We start from the raw sequence: 23,483 nt of genomic DNA on the forward strand, positions 1-23,483 counted from the left end.
CAATTACTCAAACAATTACTTTCACATTTTAGTGGTTCTCGGTTCTCGCACATGTCACTAGAGAGCAGCATTAACGATGTGAGAGTGAGAGAGAGATGATGATGATCTTGGGTGGAACGATCCCTTTGTATCGGGCGGACTCAGCGACTCAGCAGCACGCAACTGCGAGTCCTGGTCAGGATTAATCTACCGTAGATTTTAGTGGAGGGCGCTGGGATTACTTCTTCCCCACCAATATTCCAGTCTTTTCTTTGTGATGTTCACACACTCGTCGTCGTCGCCGAAGCCCAGTGCTTCTGCCAGAGAGTCTGTTCCACTGATCGTATGAAGGCTGGATGCTGGATCGCGCATGGAAGAGGGGCTCGTGGGGGAGAGGCACGCATTTGGGCCGCCATGTTGGAGGCCCTAAAGCCTAAAGCGCTGTGTGTGCCCATAGGAAACAATGGGAGGCAACAGAGATTGTGAGTATTTATTGCGCTGTAGGCGTTGATCGTTGTTTGCCGTCACACAATTTTGTAAGGTGCCAGTATACTGATGTATCCTAACAGTGTTTAACAGGTGTCCTGCCGCTCGATTCTTAATTACGTTATGTTTTGCATTCCGAAACTAGACCGTCACTGCAGTGCAGCGCTGGGGATTGTACTACAGCACGTTTCCCAGTCAATATTTAAATAAGAAACGATGTGAGATTAACAACAACGATGTAATAATCTCCCGTGCTGCGTTCTGGACAAAAATTGTTCCACAAAGAACGGTCCCAGAAAGGATATACCCGCATGGTAGAAAGAAATCGCCCCGTAGAATCACAGCCATTGTTTTAGACAGGCGTATGCGTTTAGTGTGATTTATATCAAGCAAGAAAGGGTCTTTTAGTGAACGACAGTGGTGTCTTCGACGTAATGCCTCGCAAATATGAACACACCGAAGCATCCCAAACAATTACTTCACGCAATTAGATCACGCTTAGACCAGTTAATCTAGGTATTGATGTACGTAAACTTAAGTTACTTATTAAGTGGTAACACCTCCTTGAGACACAAGACTTATCCCCTTTTCAAGTACAGCACTTCTTTTTTTTTCTTCTTCCTTCATTTGCTCTGATTATTTGCAGGTGAAATTGAATGTCCTTCTCGCGTACTCACATGCTTTTGCTGAATAGAACTGCAGCGTGAACAAAGCTGCGTAGGGACGGGGGCCTGCCATCCACTGCTGACTTTGTCATGCTTGTTATGTGGAGCACCTTGCAAAAAAATGCAGCTGCACATCTGAAACTCCAATCATTATCATCATCATCTAAAAGGGAGTGTGGTAGCACTGCCGTGAAACCAGGCACGATTTCTGAAGATCTTCTCTATGACACTTTCTGCAGTTTGCACACATTTCTTCTGCGTCAGTCTCTCTCATAGGAGTCACTTTGCATTAACAGTGACTCCCATCTTACATCTTAATGTGCGAGGGCTCACTTGCACTACGAATGTACGTGTTCCAAACTGCAACATGACGATTTGGAGGTTGAAACTGGAGCCCTGGTGTACCCTGTCTATGAAATGATACCAACTGAATCGTGTCAAATGTGATGTTTAGTGGAAGATGGCTTTCTTGGTTGTGCATTCTGCGTGACAAAGATGGAACACGATATGCTTTTGTAAAGAAGATAAGTGATGTTATGCTCTATGAATAAAGAGAATATACATTTTTCAAGTTCAACATTTATTCTTGCATATATGCATTTCAAGATACAATGTGCAGGGAGGTGGCAAAACAATACGTTTATTGTTTTGTGACCTCCCTGCAATGACAATATATATCTCAGGAATGACAATGTACAGGTACACTATGTAAATTTGTTGCACCCAATTTTCATACATGCTGAATTTTAAATTTTTGTTTTGCTGCCTATGTGTTCAGTGTATTACAAATTGCTTAATGCAAACAACACTTTGTTAAGTTCAAGAACATAGGTAGAGTAGACAAGCGAGCTGGTGTATACGATTGAACGGAAACATCTCCTTGAGTGTGAGGAGCAACGAAGGGGGGGAAACTACACAGGACGGACACGCTCCCATCTACGATATTCCTATCCTGAAGGAACCGCCACTTCGACACCATAAAATATTCAGTAGGTTTCACTCTGGCAGGCCCTGCCACTGCAAATTTCCTGAATTGAAATCCTTCAAACTGTGTCATAATCATCATCTTCATCTCAGATATCAAAATCGCAATATCTCAAATCGTCATCTTAAATACGTCAATATTTTTGCAAGTAGTTGACATGCTGGAGGACACTCCTCCTGTAGCTAAGGCAACTACAGAGAGTTCCAAGAGGCCGAAGGTAAACCTTCAGCTGCATGAATGTGATCAACAGTAGTGCATTCTCAAGAAATAATTGTCTTCTTATAGCATATATGTGCATGCCTATTAACTGAAACAATGATCACAGTTCCCCAACAAGTTTTAATTCCTAAGGGTGTATACTGTAGAGGTGGGCTAGATCTACAACAGTTAATACAAGGTATTATATACTATGAATACCTTTAAAAATCTCATGTGACACATATGCTTTTACTTTTTGGAGGTGCTGCGGTGATCGAAGTTTGTGAGCACTGCTCAGGTTTTGCACCCATTTCTTGAGTATGTCGAGGCAGCTGTGAAGGAGAGGACGTTGGTTAGGATGCAACTAGTTAAAAATAATTATGTTGTTTAGTAAAAGCATTGCATACATGTTTAAAACATCAGTTTAAAACAGGGTTTACAATCCCGATATCTTTTAAAAATTGCAAAAATTAAAAAGAATTATAGCTTCATCACCAAGACACAATGCTGGGTGAAGGGGCCTAAGGTGTATATAAAACTCTCTGAAGTGATGTGTTCCATTGTGAACATGTAAAGAGAATGTGCAAAGTTGAGAGAGGCTCACCACAGTGCGTGCACTGAGGTGGTTCCTCCCCGTAAAGTAGGAACTCGGGGATGAGGAACATATGATACTTATCTGCAAGCTCGATCGCATCACACTGCACAGACGATCCTCTGAGTAGCCCCCGTGAGGAAACCTGTATTGAGAGACCACTTTTACCTTAAACACTGCTACAAATAACATGAGAAGCTACAAATTATTATTATCGCAACAAGCTGACAACATAGCTCAGACACAAAGGCGGTATCCATAAGTCACACCACACCACCGTTACGCAGGATTCTTTGTCACAAATCAAACCAAGGCACAAAACAATCCTTGCCGGTACGGTTGGTACGATCGTAATTGCAAGAAGTTGCGCAGTACCCCCGCCCGTGCCTCGAAAAGCAACGTGCTTCCAATCCAGTTGTCATAAAATTTTTCTTGTCCTATAACGTTCTTCGCGGCTCAGCGACGGCTTAGACTGCAACTCCTTTAGCCATCTGTCGGTCTCCCATGCTGTGACTTTGTCTCGAATTTCTTGCCTTTCGTAAAGGGATTCATCCTGCAGTGTCTTCTCAGTTATTCCGATTTCTCTTTTCTAGTACGTCGTCTCCATTTTGTGTGAATGTCTTTAAAGATCATCCTCTTGTATACATCTTCTTCACCACCCAGGATTCTGGTAACGTCCGAATTCTGTCCTCGTACGATTTTCGATATCGCCTCTCTTGCCGGGAAACCGGACCACCCCACATCTCCTTGCACTGCGGTTTTGGGGACCGTCCGGTGGGCATTCAACGCTGCTATTCCTGCCTCTTTCTGTTTCCTGTCGAGGAATGTTGTTGTGGGGGACGACAAACACAGCACCGCATTGTCATACGTGAGGGCCGGAACCGCCAATGTCTTCCACAGCTCACGTAGGACTTTAAATCGGCTGAAGGGCCATATTGTTCGAGCTCGAAGGATACCCATATACTTGGTGGCTTTTCTTCGCAAGGTCTTTCCGTGTTCATTCATGTATTCTTTCCCGAGCTAATAACCATTCCCAAGTATTTAGTTTCGTTGGCATATCTCATTGGTTTCTCCACTATCAGCATGTTCGTATTTGTATCTTCTGGCAGGTTACTATTCTTCCATTTCATTGCAACACTTTTTCGGCACTGAAGCTGAGTCCGATGGCTTTTCTGTATGCTGCGCTGAGATCCAGTAGTTCTTGGAGTTCATCCTTATTATTAGCTAGCAAGAGAATGTCGTCTGCATAGATTGTAGCTGAGATGCACTGCTTAACCTGCCGACCCATGTCCAGATATGATATGTCAAAACCTGCTTCAGAGTGTTCCAATTCTGCTTCCAGTCGGCGTATGTACGAGGGTGGTTCCTTAAGTTTCCGGCCCGACCAACTTTTAATAGTCATAGAGACGAAACAAGTGTATCACTTTTCGATATAGTCACCCTTAACTTCGATGCACTTTTGACACCTTTCAACCAGTATTCTTATACCCTTGAAAAAACAGTCCGAAGTTTTGTCCGCAAAATGCTCGAAAACTGCCTCTTGCCCCTCACTATCGTTCTGAAATCTCCGTCCTGTGAGATCCCTCTTCAAGTTTGAGAACAGAAAGTAGTCACTCGGTGCCAAGTCTGGACTGTAGGGGAGGGGGGGGGGGGGGGATTTCTTCTCGGCCGCACTCCTTCAGTGCAGCCTCGGCAACAGAAGCCGTGTGGACAGGGGCATTGTCCTGGAGCAACCGGACACCTCAACTCAACCTGCCGCGCCTCTTTTCCTTGATGGCGTCTGGCAGTCGGTGCAGGAGTGAAGTATAATAAGTCGCATTCACTGTGGTGTTCCTCTCTTTGAAGTCGATGAGGAGGATTCCGTGACAATCCCAAAATATTGTTGTCATGATCATCTTTGTGAATTGTGTGACCTTGGCTTTTCTTGGGGGTGCTTCTCCTGGTTTGCGCCAGTCCATCGACTCCTTTTTCGAAAGGGGATCATAGTACAGTATCATAGTCTCATCCCGTGTGACAATCAATTGACTTCAATATTTCTTCATCGTTCTCTTGACAGAGCTCCAAAAACTCTTTGGCACAGACGACGCGCTGTTGCTTTTGAACTGAGAGAGAAGTCGTGGCACCCATCTCGCACTGACCTTTTTCATGTGAAGGCCCTCGCCGATGATGCGAAAAACGGTTGTTTTGGAAAGCCCCAGCCTTTCTGAGATTTCCTTCACCTTCAGATGCCTGTCGCTCAGCACTTCCTCCTCGACAAGAGACAAATTTTCTTGTGTCACCTCTTCCACTGGACGACCATCGCGTGGATCTTCAATGGACTCTCGCCCCAGTCGAAACTGCTTAGCCCAGCCTTTTACCGTTGTGTACGACGGAGAGGCTTCCCTGTACACGTTGTCCAGTCGTGCTGTAATTTCTTTAGGCGAAAGTCCCTCTTTTGTCAAGAATTTTATTACAGCGCGGTACTCGATTTTTTTCCATTTTAACTGAATAGTGCACCCTGGCTGTTTGAAATGCCGCTCTCCAACGGACAAAAGCATGGAGACGGTTGAGGGTGGTGCTCCGGCCCTCCAACAGATGGCGCCACGCGTCCTCAATCGCCTTTTCAAATTCGCGCGCATTTTCTACCTCGGGCCGGAAACTTACGGAACCACCCTCGTATAACATAAATCATGTCGTGACATAAATAGTAGGGGTGAGAGTGGGTATCCTTGTCGCAATCCTTTGTCGGTAGAAATTTCGTGGGTCCTTACTCCATTCCAGCTTCCTATTATTGTATTAGCAGTATATAACTCATTCAGTAGTTCCAATAGATACGCATCCATCTTCAGTTCGTCCAGTTGCTTCCAGAGTGTAGAATGTATCACGTTGTCATATGCTTTTGTAATGTCTAAAAAACACGCCCAGAGGTCTCGCTGTTCCTTTTCTGCAATTTCTATACACTGAGTGATAACAAAGAGGTTATCCTCAATCCTGCGTCCTCGTCGGAATCCGAATTGTAGATCACCTAGCCAGCCTCTCTCGTCCACCATAGTTTCCAGTCTTGATTTGAGTATCCGCATGATGATCCTGTAAGTCACAGGAGTTACTGAAATAGGGCGGTAAGCTGCCAGGTCTTTCCTGTCCCCTTTTCCTTTATACACCAGGGAAACCAAGCTGACATTCCAGGCATTTAGGAACCATTTTTGTACTGAGGATCTGGTTAAAAAAGGTTCTTAGTTCTTCCAGCCCCTTCCCTTTCAGGCTCTTCACAGCACTTGCGGGAACACCATCCAGTCGCTGTATTTGATGGCGTGTCTTTTATTGCTTTCCGTAGTTCATCCAACGTTATTGGCTCCCATTCCTGAGCAGTTGTCTGGATTTCGTTGCAAGTTCTAGTGTCATTTGCTTCTGTCCTGTTCGCTTCTCGTGCTCATCTGTGTACATTGTTGTGAGATGCTTTGTAACCATGTCCCGCATTTCATCTAGATTCATTGGCCTGTCTTTGACTGGGTGAGGGATTGGTTGTTTTAACTTCACTTGTTTGGCACTATCCCTGATGTATTTCCAGAATTTTCTTGGACCATCTCTCCCACTGGAATGTATTGTCTTGAGAAATCTATCGTTCATAGCCTTCTGCTTCTGTTGAATGATTTCACTTGCACTGTGTTTCAAGGACCTCTATTGGTTCCAAGCGTGTCGTATCGTTTCTACAGGTTCTTTGTGCACCAAGCAATGTCGATGGGTTCGGCTTGCATCTTCCCGCAATCTAATAGCTTCCTTTACTTCTTCATCCCACCATGATCTGTAGTAAGCTTTGGGGGGTTCCTTTGAGTTCCTCTTTAGTTCTATGGTGTTGGTTATGGAGTTATGGTCCTCCGCCCATTGTGTGTAGGACTGCATCTTAAGTGTTCTTCATTCCATGTTTGTATTAATGCTGTTATTTCTGTCTCTGAAAGTTGGGGTCTCCGAGCTGGGTTTTCCTTTGTAGATGTCCTGTCCTCTTTCCCTGCACTGTTACCAAGGTCCGGTGATCACTGCCGAGGCTGATGATACCATCCAATTGGGTCCATGTGTAGGGATTTGTGTCTGGGTTCACCAAATTAGCAATTGTGAAGTTGTGGCGATCTACAATTTCCAGTAACCTTCTTCCATTGTCGTCTGTTGTCTGTCATTGTTGTCTGTTGTCTTTCATTGTTGTTGCGTCCATCGAGTTCTCTTATATGTGCACTGAAATCACCAAAGACCATGATATCGTGTGTTTCTCTTAAGTCTATGATATCATTGTTCAGACATTGGGCCATTATCACGTTTTGTTCCTCCTGGCTACCGGTCCACCAGTATACTGCAGCAATAGCAATCTTTCGTTTGTTTATGGTTGCTTCCACCCACATGTGCTCCTTGCACTCATGTCTAATTCTCTGCCATGTTACTTTTGTTGTTCCTAGGAATCCAATGCCACCTCCTCGTCGTTCCCCCTCTTGTCGATTTAGGCCATCCCATGCATACCCCTCAGTAGCTGGAGGGGTTTCTGCTCCCTTTGGGTGAGTTTCTGCCAATATGAAAGCCGTCATGTTTTCCTCTTGGATCACTTCACTTAGTTCTATCCATTTTCTTTCGAGTCGTCCGCCTTGCATGTTTAAGAATGCAATTTTCAGTCTCACATTTTTCTTTCTTCCCCCTATCTTGTCTTCGTCGTCTCCGTTGTCTGCGCCGTCTTCTGCAGAATCCCATCTGCTTCTGCACTGACGACTCTGTGCTCCGTTCGCCTACCACCCTCTCAGTCTCCACGAGCCGCTCGTTCTTTGAGCTCCTCTCAGAGCCTGCTTGAGGATGAAGCAGATATCCACTTGGCTCTGGAAGTGTTTCCTCCTCCACTGAGTTGATCTGCTGTGTGGTGTGATCAGACGTTGTCTTCCTAAAAAAATGCCTGCCTTACGAGCCATCCAGTTCCCCAGTCTGTGGGCCCCTTCAGGGGTGACGTGGATGCCATGAAATCCTCCCCCAGTACATCCCTTCATGTGCCATCCTGGATCCACATAGCTTACCCTATAGCATGGGTCAGCACACATTTTCCCAATGTCCTTATTCAGTTGACATATGATGGGGACGGTCTCTGGAGAGAGCACTGATCTCGATTGTAAAAGGCTGGATCACGGATAGGGAGCGCGAGCGTGTGACAACCGGCCGCCATCTTACTGTACCCAAAACAGTCGCCGCAGCCATCGTGGCAACTTCTTGCAATTACGGTCGTACCAACCGTACCGGCAAGGAGTCATTCTTTATCAAGAAATAAACAGGCGTCCATTCTGTACATTTATTTGACAATTGTGAAGTTTTTTTTTGCCCCAAACCAGTACTGGTTGCAAGTTGTTTGATCGCTCTTCCGAGGTTCAGTGGAACACACTTGCATTTTACCCTGCGGAAAATACAGCTTGAGTGCATAATATGCTGGAGAGAACATGTTACACTACATTGATAGTGGTGTCATCAATATGTGCGAGCACTCGAGCGCTTTTCTGCACACATTGCTAGCACGGTACACGGTGTTCTCTACGGAAGCAAGTGCATCGTCATTTCTTTGAATCACTTTCGCGCACAAGTTCAGTATTACGACGTAATGAGACCAAGAGAGTCAATCTTTTTCATGTATTGGTATTGTTTTGTGCCTTGGTTTGATATGTGACAAAGAATCCTACGTAACTGGTGTGGTGTGGCTTGGATACTGCCTTTGTGTCTGAGCTATGTTGTCAGCTTGTTGGATAATAATAATTTGTAGCTTGTCGTGTTATTTGTAGCAGTGTTTAAGGCCAAAGTGGTCTCTCAATAGAGGTTTCCTCACGGGGCTACCCAGAGGATCGTCTGTGCAGTGTGATGCGATCGAGCTTACCAGTGATGGGCAAAGTACCTCAAAATTATACTTCAAGTAAAGTACCAAGTACCTGGTGTCATTAGTACTTCAAGTACAGTACAAAGTACCTAATTCCAAATGTACTTCAAGTAAAGTGCAAAGTACTTCAAGTACTGATCAAGTACATCGCCAATTTAATTTGTATCACTTTGCATTTCACTGTTTAGTATCTGTCTTGCTATTTTGGAAAAACTTTAGCGAGCGATTCTTGACAAATGCTCTGAAACCATAAAGTCCTAGGGTAAGTGCCAACCCGTGTATATGAACTTAATCAGATGTTCTAATTTGCAGTTACATGTGGAGAGGTAATCAGTCAGCTGTGCTGTGATTATGCAAAATAGTACGTATTATACCCTGACTGATCCAAGATCACCCGCCTAGTGTGGTGTTCCGGTACTAATCTTCGGGTATAAGAGGCTAGATAATTTCAGGGGAAAAAAGTTCAAGCCAACAGAGGTTATACATTTCTGGGCATTCCTTGCTGCTTTTTGAAATACAACATGTTAAAAAAAATAACATAAAGAAAATTAAAAAGGACGAAACCGCAGGAATGGAGGGGGATTCTGCCTCATTCAGTAATTGGTCACGTGGCACGTTATCGCAAGAGAAGCTGTAGTTGAGACCCACAGACCCACTCAACGGATCCGCCACACAGAAAGCGGAATGCGTGTCGTGTGATAGCAGCTTGTATTGCCGCTGGCGGTGATGAAACAGCCGGTAAAAACCGCAAGCGACTGTAATACCGTGCTGCTAACAGCCGTGTCCGAAAAGTGATCGGCAGGTCACAAGATTTCGCTTGACCCGTCGCGCGCCAAGAGAAAACAAAAATAACACAAAAAGAAGACGTTACATCAGCGATACCGCATTTCCAAGCAAGCGCCAAAATGTTGTGAAGCGGTGACTGCGCGAACCATTCCGCTCGCGGCGCCACCCCTCGATTGTAGACGACGAAGTGCAGGCTCTGATGCGCCGCCTTAAGATCTCGCAGCACAGCACTACAGCGGCTGAATACTCGAGGCCAGTTGACAGCTGAGACCCCTGCACTATCAAAAGCAACTCCTAATTTTAACAAGACATGTGTATTGTCATCACGCAGGAGAGCTACCTATATGGAGGTAGGCTTCTTTTAACAATATATTGCACGACCTGTCTAAATACAAGTGATTACTGATGCTCCGCCCATGCCCTCGGCGGAGCTGAACTTGGTTGAGGACTGGATGGACGAAAATGCTGGTGTCTTTGCCGGAGCCTTATTCGTGCCAGACGGCGCCGCCAGTCATTTCAAGAACCGGTATCGGCGGTATGAATTCCAGAAGAGATCGCACATGACGGAATGGATATTTTCCGACACGGGTCACGGCAAGAGCTCGGCTGACGGAATTGGTGGATTGATAAAGCACATGGACTCCCTGTACAACTTGCGGGCCCAGGCGCCATTACTTATAAGTTCTGCTGCGGCGACGGTAGCCATCTTAAGCCAAAACAAAATCGAGAGAGCCTCGCTTTTGTTATTAGAAGCAAGTTCCCTGGAAACGTTCCGGGTCTCAAAGAAGGAAGAATGGAAAGCAGAGCGAGCGCCCGTCGGAATCTATAGTATTGCCACATGTGCACTCTAAGAAAAAAAAGCTTACACGCATGGACCTCATACAACTCGATGGCGTGTATAGGAGGAGTACACTACAAAGACAAATATATGAGCAAAATCTGAAATTTTTGCAACTTTGGCGATTTTTAATTGAGGATCAAAACATAATTGACCCGTGCTGTTTAGGCACGCTGAAAGCCATTGCATCTGACATATTGCACGCAAAAAAATCTATAGTTTGGGGACTGTTCGCTGGCGAGATATATGTACAACAAATATTTTTTCGAAGGAAATCGGTAATTGTCGCCGGACCTCCCTGCCTGAGCTTTTTGAAATACAACATGTTTAAAAAAAGAACATAAAGAAAATTAAAAAGGACGAAACACGATGTAAGCCTTCATTTTTATACGACTGTGATATGCAACAATGTAATCCATGTGGCCAATTACAAAAACGTAAAATGTAAAAATGAAAGCATGTCTGTCTTTCAGAGTGTTCATCGTGTAATGCAATCACACATTGTGATATAAATTGATTATTAATTGCCAATGAAGGAAACAATACAAAAAAAAGCATAGAACCTTGCATTGGGAGAACTGAAATGACAATTGACCAAGTCATTGTGCTGCCGGTTGCAGTGTCATAATGTGTGCGTGTCTTTGCATTCCATTCGTGTTACATAATCATAGAAGCGTTGATACTTTTTCAACATTTCAAGCCTCTCAACAATAGATTTGCTTCAACAAATATGCTCTTTAAAAGCCCAAAAATCCCTTTTGGTAAAATGTCATACTGGGAATCTTGGTACTGCATCCCACTAGAAGCGCTAAAATGACGGCAAGAAGACGAAACCTCAGAGATAGCCCTATTTTCGTCTTCTTGTTGTCATTTTAGCGCTTTTAGTGGGGTGTATTTTTGGTACTCTTTTGTGATTTTTTGTCTGGAGTCCAAGTTTGGGTACTTGAGTACTTGATGGAAAAGTACTCGGAAAAAAGTACTTTAAGTACAGTACAAAGTACACAATTTAAAATGTACTTAAAGTAAAGTACACGTACACAGAAATGTACTTAAAGTACTACTTGAATACTTGGTACTTCAAGTACTGTCCATCACTGGAGCTTACAGATAAGTATCATGTTCCTCATCCACGGGTTCCTACTTTACCGGGAGGAACCACCTCAGTGCATGCACTGTGGTGAGCCTCTCTCAATTTTGCACATTCTCTTTACATGTTCACATCATGGAACACATCACTTCAAAGAGTTTTGTATACACCTTAGGCCCCTTCACCCAGCATTGTGTCTTTGTATTGAAGCTATAATTCTTTTTAGAACAGCGTTTAAACGTTGAAATTTTTAAAATATATCTGGATTGTAAACCCTGTTTTAAAGTGATGTTTTAAACATTTATGCAATGCTTTTACTAAACAACATATTTATTTTTAACTAGTTGCGTCCTAACCAATGTTCTCTCCTTCACAGCTGCCTCCGACACACTCAAGAAATTGCAAAACCTGAGCAGTGCCCACAAACTTCGATCACCGCAGCACCTCCAAAAAGTAAAAGCTTATGTGTCACATGAAAATGGCAGAGTGGGCCTGTTGGTACATGAATCCCCCTTTCCCCTCGGCAACTCCTATGTAAGGATTGCTGCCACTAAAAAATCTGTTGATAGTGGAGCAAGTGTCGTCTAATGTGTCCGTGTTATGTGTCCGTCTTGTCCGTGTTTCGTGCTCCGGTTTTAATTCGTGTCACATGAGATTTTTAAAGGTATTCATAGTATATAATACCTTGTATTAACTGTTGTAGATCTAACCTACTTCTACAGTATACATTGGGCCCTCAGTTTTCGGGTTTTATTTTTTGTGAAAATCTGGGGGTAAATATCGGGTTGAAAATCAGGACCTGCCAAACAGGGTAAAATCGGGTGATATACTAAGAAGTGATGTATTTTCGGGTGAAAAAAAAAACTTTTATGTGTTGAAATTAATTAATTAGTAATTGGGGTTTACGTCGCGAGACAACTGAGATCATGAGCGACACCACAGCGGTCGGTCTGTGGAGTGTGGAAATTAAGTGAAAGAATATTTATTAAGAGACTGGTTGATAATTAACTGTATAACCACTAAGGCTTGTACTGGCCCCTGTTTATAAAAACAATAAGTTGCATGTTCAGTAAAGCATCATCCAGCGATGAGCGTTGAGAGCATGCTCGCGTTCGCGTTGGTATGCCTCGTATATCGTTGGCTGTTGCTGCATCCTCTTTACTACTCCGCGTACTTTGCTGATACAAGATACTCCCTACAAGATTTGAAAGTTGGCTTCACCTAACACTTCCGTGTATTGCGCGCAAACCCACTTCAAGGAACGCCGAGCGTTGCTGAACTCTGTTTCTTCGCTGTTTAGCGTGATTTTTCCGGGACACGGACCTTTCGGTACAGGAGCTTTCGGTACACGGACCTCTCGGTACACGGACCTCTCGGTGCACGAACCTCTCGGTGCACGAACCTCTCGGTGCACGAACCTCTCGGTGCACGAACCTCTCGGTGCACGAACCTCTCGGTGCACGAACCTCTCGGTGCACGAACCTCTCGGTGCACGGACCTTTCGGTACACGGACCTTTCGGTACAAGGACATTTCGGTACACGGCCATACCGCTGGAATATGGTCTTCGGCTTATTGGTTATAACAACGTGTTTTGTTCTCAATACAGATTTTTTATTAAAAATGTATGAGCTACAGACGTCCTGTTTTCACTTCTAACATCTCTGGGACGGCAGATATTCTTTGCCGGCTATTGTCACCCAAACGGATATCTGGGACTCTTATAGATTTTTAATAAAAAATCTGTATAAAAAAAGACACCCTGTATAAGGAAGGGCATTACAAGGTTTTGCACGTACGGAAACATCAGTTCGTTGTTCCTTTGCGTTGTTCACTGTAAATTAAAATTACCATGACCTTTCTTTCTTTCTTTTTCTTTTTTTAACGGCTTTCAACGAAAATACGTTTGCTGAAAAGTCCGGCAACCTCTTCATTTCCTTTTTTACGAACATAACATTTTTGACGACCTACATTAACAACGGGCATCTGGGATGTCTTCTGTGAAAGAGAGTAGGACAAAATAAGCCAGATAAAAATGCCCACCTGCTATACCGGGGGCACTTTTTTCCGGGAACGTTTTCTCCGGGGTCATTCTTTCCTACGCCCTTCTGGTTGCCACCCGTAAGGCACTGCAGAAAGGCTACTTTGCGATCATTGCAGCATGCCGATACAGGCAATTTTAGGGGAACATCTACACTCCCGTCACCACATTTACTACCATTCTTGAGCCCTTATGTGTCCTGCAGAGGGAAACCCATCAAAAGGTCAAAACACGAAAGGCCAAAAGATTAAAATGGCCAACAGACGAAGGGCCGAAAAATCAAAACACCGACCTATCTGAAGGCCGAAGAGACATTGTTCAATTTTTTCAACGCCTGCAGCGCAATAAATACTCACAATCTCTGTTACCTCCCATTGTTTTCTATGGGCGCGCACACAGCGCTTTAGGGCCTCCCAACATGGCGGCCCGAATGCGTGCCTCTCCCCCACGAGCTCCTCTCCCATGGCTGTGGGTGCTCTGGGCGCGAGGCGGCAGCAAGGCGCAATGCAAGGGCGGCAGCGGCAGCAAATGTGATGTCATGTCATGTTGTCATCAGTTGTCATGTTGTGGCGCCGTGGACGAACTATAACCACTACAGCCTCATAGATCGTGTTACGCGTGTGCAGTTTATCCAGCACAACAGCTATGTATGGTCTCATGAATGCGAAATACAACAAGAATGATGCAAAGAAGTAAGCCAAGGCAGACATGCGTTTTTAAAGACATGGCCATAGCGCGTGAGTGATGACAGTAATGTGCAATATTTAAACCAGAACCCCCTCCCTAGATCCACGTCTATGCCACCTGTGCGTCCGGTGAGGGTTTAGACGAGTGGACGAACAACCAGTAGAGTATACATACACTAGTATGTGCAGGGCATCCTACAGTGTTTTTTCCTTTTTATGCCATAATGAAATAAGGGGCGGATCCAGACCCTCACCTTGGGGTGGACTTGTGGTTGACTGTCGCTTCTGAAATTGATAAACATGGAAGTAATTCAACTTTCAGTATGTGAAGCACAAGAAAAAACTATTTCTTTGCAGTAAGGGTTGCAAAGCAAAGCCTGCGCAAACAGCGGAAGATCTGTCATCTGTGAGATAAAATGCAAGTTCTGCTGCAATTATTCGCTTTATATGTTACTATTACCAAAGACACACGAGGACATAAACTCAAATCTTGCTAGACACACGAAATCCCTCGGCTGGTTTTGGCCACATATTAGCTGGAACCTTCAGGGATTGTCCCGACATCGCCAGAGAAGTGATCTCCATCTCATACTCCGAGTGAGGGCAAAATGGTAAATGCATATACATTGCAAAAGTTCAACCTAAACTATGTATCTATTGTGCACCTGTTTATACACCAGGTACAGTACTCGTTGAGAGAGAGCTCGGAGGAACCTTCCCAAGGCTGACGAAACCAACAAAACGGAAACATATGTTTTGACCTCTTTGTGTCTTCTATCTGGACTGAACAATTCATGGAACAATTAATGGCCTAAAGACTAATTTTTAGTGGTGATGAAAATGTTGAGCCACTTGTGGCTTTCTGCGCTTCATGTTATCCACGATGATTGGCTGAAAGACTTCGTTTTACCGCACGTGTCGTATTGACATTCTTTCAGGCATTGTCGTTATGTAGGAATGAAACTGAAAAGCACTGCGAGTCACACCTCATCCATTTGTTCAGCATGTGTGAACCGTGGTTGTCTGTTTCTTCTTGACCATGTTTGTATAAAGACCCCTAGGTGGCGCAACATTGTAATTTGAATGTAGATTAGCTTCGGTTTCATCGTGATTTGCATCATGTGAAAGAAAAGTGGGTGATGGCATTGCCGGGCTCGAATATGAAAGAAATGCATGCTGGTCTGACTTGCACTGTTTTTCAGTTTTATTTCTGCATCACGACAACATCTCAAAAAGAAGCAAATTCAATACTTTTGCGATACAATCAGGAGGCTTGGTTAGAACTGCGGGCAACTAGTGCCCTTCCTAGCAAACCAAGAAAATGTGCTGCCAAAGAGATATTTGCTGAGTGCTTAGCAGTTGTGATGTCTACTTGTCTTCCATGCTCGTCCTTTGGCGACTTATTTTCTATTTTTGTGAAACTATGTACCAACTACCCTGCACCTCCACCCTTGCAATATTTGCTGCTTACATAAATAACCTGAGCTGGCATTCTATCTTTTCTTTTCTTCCTCATTGAAAGACAGGTATTGCACCTGGACAGCCAGAAGGTGAAGGAAACTTTGAGGGGCTTTTTGCCAGAAAATTGGTACAAGTGTAACCAAACATACTGGGGCCTGTAAACGTGGGGATCTTGGAACTCGTTGATAAGGCTGCTCAACATGCATTACTGCATGCATTTATGCATTAGTGTTCGAACATATTTGAAACACATGCTGGACACCCAGTGATCTTAGATCATTTTAGCCTATTGGTTGTGGTTTTCGTTAGGTTTTTATGAGGTCGACCAATTGTGTCTTTTAGGAATCAACTTTATTTGTGCACTTTTGAGCGACCTCTTCCTCGGGTTCCTCCCTCCGCCCGTCTGGCAACATTGCTCCTCAGAGGTCGATTTTTGTGTCCTCTCCACAACTGCTGGTAGTCTTCCAACTTGGAGGGGACAGTGGAGACTGTAAAGGGCGCACCTGCTGTTTTTGGGAGGCACCTGCTCTTGGACAATGCGAAACTATTAGGCATTGTGGGTCATTCTAGAGTACTATATACAAAAATACCGGATCGTAGCCAAATCATTTTGAAACTATTTTATTATCCACTGGTCCCTTTTTAGGTATCCAGTGGATAGGTGGAAAGTTTTCAGTCTGCTGGGCATGGAGGAGGGACAATGCCCCCGTGCGCCAACGTCAACCCTTGTTGTCCCTTTCTGGCGACGCAACAGTGAAGTTCTCCAGCGGCATTTCTGTTGCTTTCTGCAACTCTTTTGTTTTGTTAAGTGCATTTCTTCACCGAGAGTTGACTGTAGCGGCACACTAGTTTAATAATTGATAATCCGTGGCCTTACGTCACGAGACAACTATGATCGTTACGCTACAGTGGTCGGCCACTGTGGATTAATTTTGCCCACCTGAGGGTTCATTAACGTGAGCCAAAATCTTGGCACACGGCTCACCGTATTTAACGCCCCTTGCGGAAGACAGCGTGTCTAAGCAACTTGTACCTTACCACCAAGTTGCTGGCGTCCTCAGCCGGAACAGAACCCGCAACCCCATACGCTTCATTTTGCACAGCGTTTCAGTGCATGATGTAACATCACTAACGTGGAAGAAAATGTCGCAAGAGATCAAGAAAGGACTAAAAGTACAGTGTGCTGCACGTGATTCGGCAACATGTTTAACAAGATGTAGTTTTTTTTTTCCATTTCATGTGGTGTATTTATCAAAGCCCAAAGTGGTGCCCGTAGTGAAATGTGAAAAAACAACGGCTTTCAAGTTTTTCTGGTTCGATTGTTAAAAACATGCAGGGGTGCTAGACCACCGATGAAAGATGAAAGTCACTGAAAAGGTTAGCCAGCTGTAGGAGTCGAACCCACATTTTCTGGATTGCCGGTCCAGGGTTCTACCAATTGAGCTAAGCTAACACGCCTTCTCACCGACTTCCAGGGTGCGTCCATCTGAGGGGACAAACCAGCCACTCTCTCTCACTCATCCTCTTTTCACTCTTACAGTTTTGCTCACTCACACACACATTCATACGACGGGATCGACGCAGGCGGCAACAGTTGAACCTGAGAGAACTGATGTTCTGAGGCTGGAACAACATAGAAGGGACAAATACATACAAAGCCTCAATTTGCCTAAGAAATTAACGATGAAAGATGAAAGTCACTGAAAAGGTTAGCCAGCTGTAGGAGTCGAACCCACATCTTCTGGATTGCCGGTCTAGGGTTCTACCAATTGAGCTAAGCTAACACGCCTTCTCACCGACTTCCAGGGTGCGTCATCTGAGGGGACAAACCAGCCACTCTCTCTCACTCATCCTCTTTTCACTCTTACAGTTTTGCTCACTCACACACACATTCATACGACGGGATCGACGCAGGCGGCAACAGTTGAACATGAGAGAACTGATGTTCTGAGGCTGGAACAACATAGAAGGGACAAATACATACAAAGCCTCAATTTGCCTAAGAAATTAACGATGAAAGATGAAAGTCACTGAAAAGGTTAGCCAGCTGTAGGAGTCGAACCCACATCTTCTGGATTGCCGGTCTAGGGTTCTACCAATTGAGCTAAGCTAACACGCCTTCTCACCGACTTCCAGGGTGCGTCCATCTGAGGGGACAAACCAGCCACTCTCTCTCACTCATCCTCCTTTCACTCTTACAGTTTTGCTCACTCACACACACATTCATACGACGGGATCGACGCAGGCGGCAACAGTTGAACATGAGAGAACTGATGTTCTGAGGCTGGAACAACATAGAAGGGACAAATACATACAAAGCCTCAATTTGCCTAAGAAATTAACGATGAAACATGAAAGTCACTGAAAAGGTTAGCCAGCTGTATGAGTCGAACCCACATCTTCTGGATTGCCGGTCCAGGGCTCTACCAATTGAGCTAAGCTAACACGCCTTCTCAGCGACTTCCAGGGTGCGTCCATCTGAAGGGACAAACCAGCCACTCTCTCTCACTCATCCTCCTTTCACTCTTACAGTTTTGCTCACTCACACACACATTCATACGACGGGATCGACGCAGGCGGCAACAGTTGAACATGAGAGAACTGATGTTCTGAGGCTGGAACAACATAGAAGGGACAAATACATACAAAGCCTCAATTTGCCTAAGGAATTAACGATGAAACATGAAAGTCACTGAAAAGGTTAGCCAGCTGTATGAGTCGAACCCACATCTTCTGGATTGCCGGTCCAGGGCTCTACCAATTGAGCTAAGCTAACACGCCTTCTCAGCGACTTCCAGGGTGCGTCCATCTGAAGGGACAAACCAGCCACTCTCTCTCACTCATCCTCCTTTCACTCTTACAGTTTTGCTCACTCACACACACATTCATACGACGGGATCGACGCAGGCGGCAACAGTTGAACATGAGAGAACTGATGTACTGAGGCTGGAACAACATAGAAGGGACAAATACATACAAAGCCTCAATTTGCCTAAGAAATTAACGATGAAAGATGAAAGTCACTGAAAAGGTTAGCCAGCTCTATGAGTCGAACCCACATCTTCTGGATTGCCGGTCCAGGGCTCTACCAATTGAGCTAAGCTAACACGCCTTCTCAGCGACTTCCAGGGTGCGTCCCCCATCTGAAGGGACAAACCAGCCACTCTCTCTCACTCATCCTCCTTTCACTCTTACAGTTTTGCTCACTCACACACACATTCATACGACGGGATCAACGCAGGCGTCTTAGCTTAGCTCAATTGGTAGAGCCCTGGACCGGCAATCCAGAAGATGTGGGTTCGACTCCTACAGCTGGCTAACCTTTTCAGTGACTTTCATCTTTCATCGTTAATTTCTTAGGCAAATTGAGGCTTTGTATGTATTTGTCCCTTCTATGTTGTTCCAGCCTCAGAACATCAGTTCTCTCATGTTCAACTGTTGCCGCCTGCGTCGATCCCGTCCTATGAATGTGTGTGTGAGTGAGCAAAAATGTAAGAGTGAAAGGAGGATGAGTGAGAGAGAGTGGCTTGTTTGTCCCTTCAGATGGACGCACCCTGGAAGTCGGTGAGAAGGCGTGTTAGCTTAGCTCAATTTGTAGAACCCTGGACCGGCAATCCAGAAGATGTGGGTTCGACTCATACAGCTGGCTAACCTTTTCAGTGACTTTCATGTTTCATCGTTAATTTCTTAGGCAAATTGAGGCTTTGTATGTATTTGTCCCTTCTATGTTGTTCCAGCCTCAGAACATCAGTTCTCTCATGTTCAACTGTTGCCGCCTGCGTCGATCCCGTCGTATGAATGTGTGTGTGAGTGAGCAAAACTGTAAGAGTGAAAGGAGGATGAGTGAGAGAGAGTGGCTGGTTTGTCCCTTCAGATGGACGCACCCTGGAAGTCGCTGAGAAGGCGTGTTAGCTTAGCTCAATTGGTAGAGCCTTGGACCGGCAATCCAGAAGATGTGGGTTCGACTCATACAGCTGGCTAACCTTTTCAGTGACTTTCATCTTTCATCGTTAATTTCTTAGGCAAATTGAGCCTTTGTATGTATTTGTCCCTTCTATGTTGTTCCAGCCTCAGAACATCAGTTCTCTCATGTTCAACAGTTGCCGCCTGCGTCGATCCCGTCGTATGAATGTGTGTGTGAGTGAGCAAAACTGTAAGAGTGAAAGGAGGATGAGTGAGAGAGAGTGGCTGGTTTGTCCCTTCAGATGGACGCACCCTGGAAGTCGCTGAGAAGGCGTGTTAGCTTAGCTCAATTGGTAGAGCCCTGGACCGGCAATCCAGAAGATGTGGGTTCGACTCATACAGCTGGCTAACCTTTTCAGTGACTTTCATGTTTCATCGTTAATTTCTTAGGCAAATTGAGGCTTTGTATGTATTTGTCCCTTCTATGTTGTTCCAGCCTCAGAACATCAGTTCTCTCATGTTCAACTGTTGCCGCCTGCGTCGATCCCGTCGTATGAATGTGTGTGTGAGTGAGCAAAACTGTAAGAGTGAAAGGAGGATGAGTGAGAGAGAGTGGCTGGTTTGTCCCTTCAGATGGGGGACGCACCCTGGAAGTCGCTGAGAAGGCGTGTTAGCTTAGCTCAATTGGTAGAGCCCTGGACCGGCAATCCAGAAGATGTGGGTTCGACTCATACAGCTGGCTAACCTTTTCAGTGACTTTCATCTTTCATCGTTAATTTCTTAGGCAAATTGAGGCTTTGTATGTATTTGTCCCTTCTATGTTGTTCCAGCCTCAGTACATCAGTCCTCTCATGTTCAACTGTTGCCGCCTGCGTCGATCCCGTCGTATGAATGTGTGTGTGAGTGAGCAAAACTGTAAGAGTGAAAGGAGGATGAGTGAGAGAGAGTGGCTGGTTTGTCCCTTCAGATGGACGCACCCTGGAAGTCGCTGAGAAGGCGTGTTAGCTTAGCTCAATTGGTAGAGCCCTGGACCGGCAATCCAGAAGATGTGGGTTCGACTCATACAGCTGGCTAACCTTTTCAGTGACTTTCATGTTTCATCGTTAATTCCTTAGGCAAATTGAGGCTTTGTATGTATTTGTCCCTTCTATGTTGTTCCAGCCTCAGAACATCAGTTCTCTCATGTTCAACTGTTGCCGCCTGCGTCGATCCCGTCGTATGAATGTGTGTGTGAGTGAGCAAAACTGTAAGAGTGAAAGGAGGATGAGTGAGAGAGAGTGGCTGGTTTGTCCCTTCAGATGGACGCACCCTGGAAGTCGCTGAGAAGGCCTGTTAGCTTAGCTCAATTGGTAGAGCCCTGGACCGGCAATCCAGAAGATGTGGGTTCGACTCATACAGCTGGCTAACCTTTTCAGTGACTTTCATGTTTCATCGTTAATTTCTTAGGCAAATTGAGGCTTTGTATGTATTTGTCCCTTCTATGTTGTTCCAGCCTCAGAACATCAGTCCTCTCATGTGCTAGACTCGTCGTATTTTGAAACACGAAGAAAGTTCAAGAGATGGGAGGGAGGGCAACCATTGGATGCTTTCCGTGACCCACGTGAGCGCTCCTGACTGTCAATCAAACCTCAGGTCAAGGTTACCGAGACGCGCGCACTTTGAAATATTTTCATGACGTCAAAATGACGTTTTCGGTGCCCGAAGGGTGGTGTCTTTGCAGATTTCGACGACGTAAACAATTCGGGAGATATGAGGAAAGACAGCCGTTGGACTGTTTCCCGGCCCACGTGACAGCCCCTGTTGTCAATCAAACCAAAGTTCAAGAAAAGAGAAAATGCAGCTTTTGGCAGAAGTTCCGTGACGTCAAAATGACGTTGCGCAACTTTTTTTCCACCGAAAAAAGTTCAACGAAAGATAGTGGCGAACTTTGACGTTTGTGAGAAAGATTGCGGCCGCTTTTATTGCCATGCCTTTACTACTGCACCTCTGACTCCCCATTTAACATGAAGATACGTTTGAAATGCCAAACGAGGATTTTTGCCTGTGTTACCGACTGTCGAAGAACGCTGTTCGTTCGCTGTGTGACCATCTGCGCAGAGCCTACACTCTCAGAACAGAACTTCACCGCATATCATGCTGTGTGCCAACTACAGCCACGAGTGATATGCTTATCGCTTCCGATTTGAAGAGAGAGGGGGACATAGGCATTTTTATAGCAATTATCATATACCCAAATTGCTATACGCCCCCGTCGCTCTTTGAATCAGAAGCGGTAATCCTATCATTCGTGTCAATGGTTTGCGGATAACGTGCTATGCGGTGAAGTTCTGTTCTGAGGGTGTAGGGTTCACGCAAGATGCGTTTCTCGTCACGGATAATGATATCATTGCGCACAAGATTGTTGTGTTCTACACGTATGACACTGTACCTCCCATGGCTGCAGGTTCCGTGATGCCCTCTTGTTTTCACGTGGTCTCCTTGCTGTACAAAAATGAGATTTTTCATTGAGACGAGGAGGAGGACAACAGCTTTCCTTCTGATAGAGAGAATCATCCTAAATATAAAATGCACACAACAGAGACATGAACACCGCATCTGCAGGGCGTTGCAGAGCGTCGGCGCTCTTCTATGCAGCGGCGCAGCACCTCGAAATCAGCGCTTGCAAGTGCACGGACCCAAGGTTTTTCGGACGTGCGACTTTTCCGTCCCTCTTACCGTGGTTGTGTCGTCGCAGTGCGGGCACTAGTCTGTTTACATTTGCTCAAATTTACACGCGGTCATTTTGAAAAAGAAACGAGTAGATACATAGAAAAAGGAAATACGATAAGCAAATAGTTTCTTCACCGAAGCGTTGTTGTTTTCACTGATCCCGAATACACGTATAGCACACATGCCGATACAGCGGGTGTGTCATGTAATGTGACACAAAACAGAGGTTTAAAATTCTACTTCGTGGTGTCACTGGCGCTTGTCATCGACAAACGTTTGACTTGCGCGCACTTGATCGATTTTCAGTCGCGAGAAATATTCTGAATAGAACTTTGAAATGTGTCAAGTCAGCGTAACTTTTTTTATTTCGTTAGTTTGTTGTTGGCTTTTGTTTTTTCTTGTCCGAAACGGAAAGGGCTTTTCGATTTCTCAACCAATTTGAACACAAAACACATTACCCCACTACAATAAAACTTGCCGGGGTAAATTTTCTTTGCGCAAAATCTCGACCACGTTAATTACTCCGTCACGTAATGTAGCATACTGTGGAAAGAAACGACGAGTCTCGCCTTCAGTTCCTTCTTCCATGCTTCCGCTGATAGCGGCAGCAAGGTTGAGGAGGTTACCAGAAAAGCCGTGTCACAGGGTGCTTCGTCTTTTCGACATTTTTCTTTCTTTTTTTTTTTCTTTTTGCGTTTGCATAACTTGACGGAGGACTGCCCGGCCCGCAATTTCCGTGAATCGTACAACAGTTTTCCGTTTCCTTTTTACCATACCCAGTAGCGCGGGTGTTTTGTGATGCCATGGGATCAGGCCTCGAGTCATGCTGTTTCTGTATGTACTTAGTTTGGAAGAAATACTGATTCGATTCAAAATTGAACATATAATTCCGTATTCGATTCGGAACACAGTTAGGCGCCTCGAGATCCGAAATATTCTAATATTCGCGCAGCCCAAATATATTTGACAATGTATGATTTGACCTTAAGTCCTTCAAGGATGTATTGCTCTGCATTTCACTTTTCACCGGACCGGACGGAAGCGGTGCGCTTTCTCGTTCTTCATTCTATCACGCTCATGCCGGGGGAGTGTCGTTGGGAGGAACCCGAGAGGTCTGCCTGCCTGATTAGGCGGCATGTTTCTCGGGGAGGGAAAGGTGGTGGAGAGGAGGAGAGGAAAGGGTGAAGTGGAAGACCGAGCGG

At 45.0% G+C, this 23,483-nt stretch overlaps 2 long non-coding RNA genes across 3 annotated transcripts; one reads left to right on the top strand and one right to left on the bottom strand.

Moving 5' to 3' along the window:
* The first annotated feature begins 413 nt into the window (after positions 1-413).
* Positions 414-12,052, top strand: LOC135377568 (uncharacterized). Its single transcript, XR_010418130.1, has 2 exons — positions 414-461; positions 11,859-12,052. It is a non-coding gene; the product is annotated as an uncharacterized LOC135377568 (long non-coding RNA).
* Positions 2,245-23,362, bottom strand: LOC135377567 (uncharacterized). Of its 2 annotated transcripts, XR_010418129.1 has the most exons (4): positions 22,001-23,362; positions 14,564-14,612; positions 14,463-14,493; positions 2,245-2,645 (listed from the first exon to the last, which is right to left on the bottom strand). It is a non-coding gene; the product is annotated as an uncharacterized LOC135377567 (long non-coding RNA). The 2 variants fall into 2 exon arrangements; XR_010418128.1 differs by lacking the exon at positions 22,001-23,362 and having other exon boundaries at positions 14,564-15,113.
* Between the last annotated feature and the right edge of the window lie 121 nt (positions 23,363-23,483).

The sequence above is a fragment of the Ornithodoros turicata genome, chromosome 1 (assembly GCF_037126465.1).
Source record: "Ornithodoros turicata isolate Travis chromosome 1, ASM3712646v1, whole genome shotgun sequence".
Lineage (NCBI taxonomy): Eukaryota > Metazoa > Arthropoda > Arachnida > Ixodida > Argasidae > Ornithodoros > Ornithodoros turicata.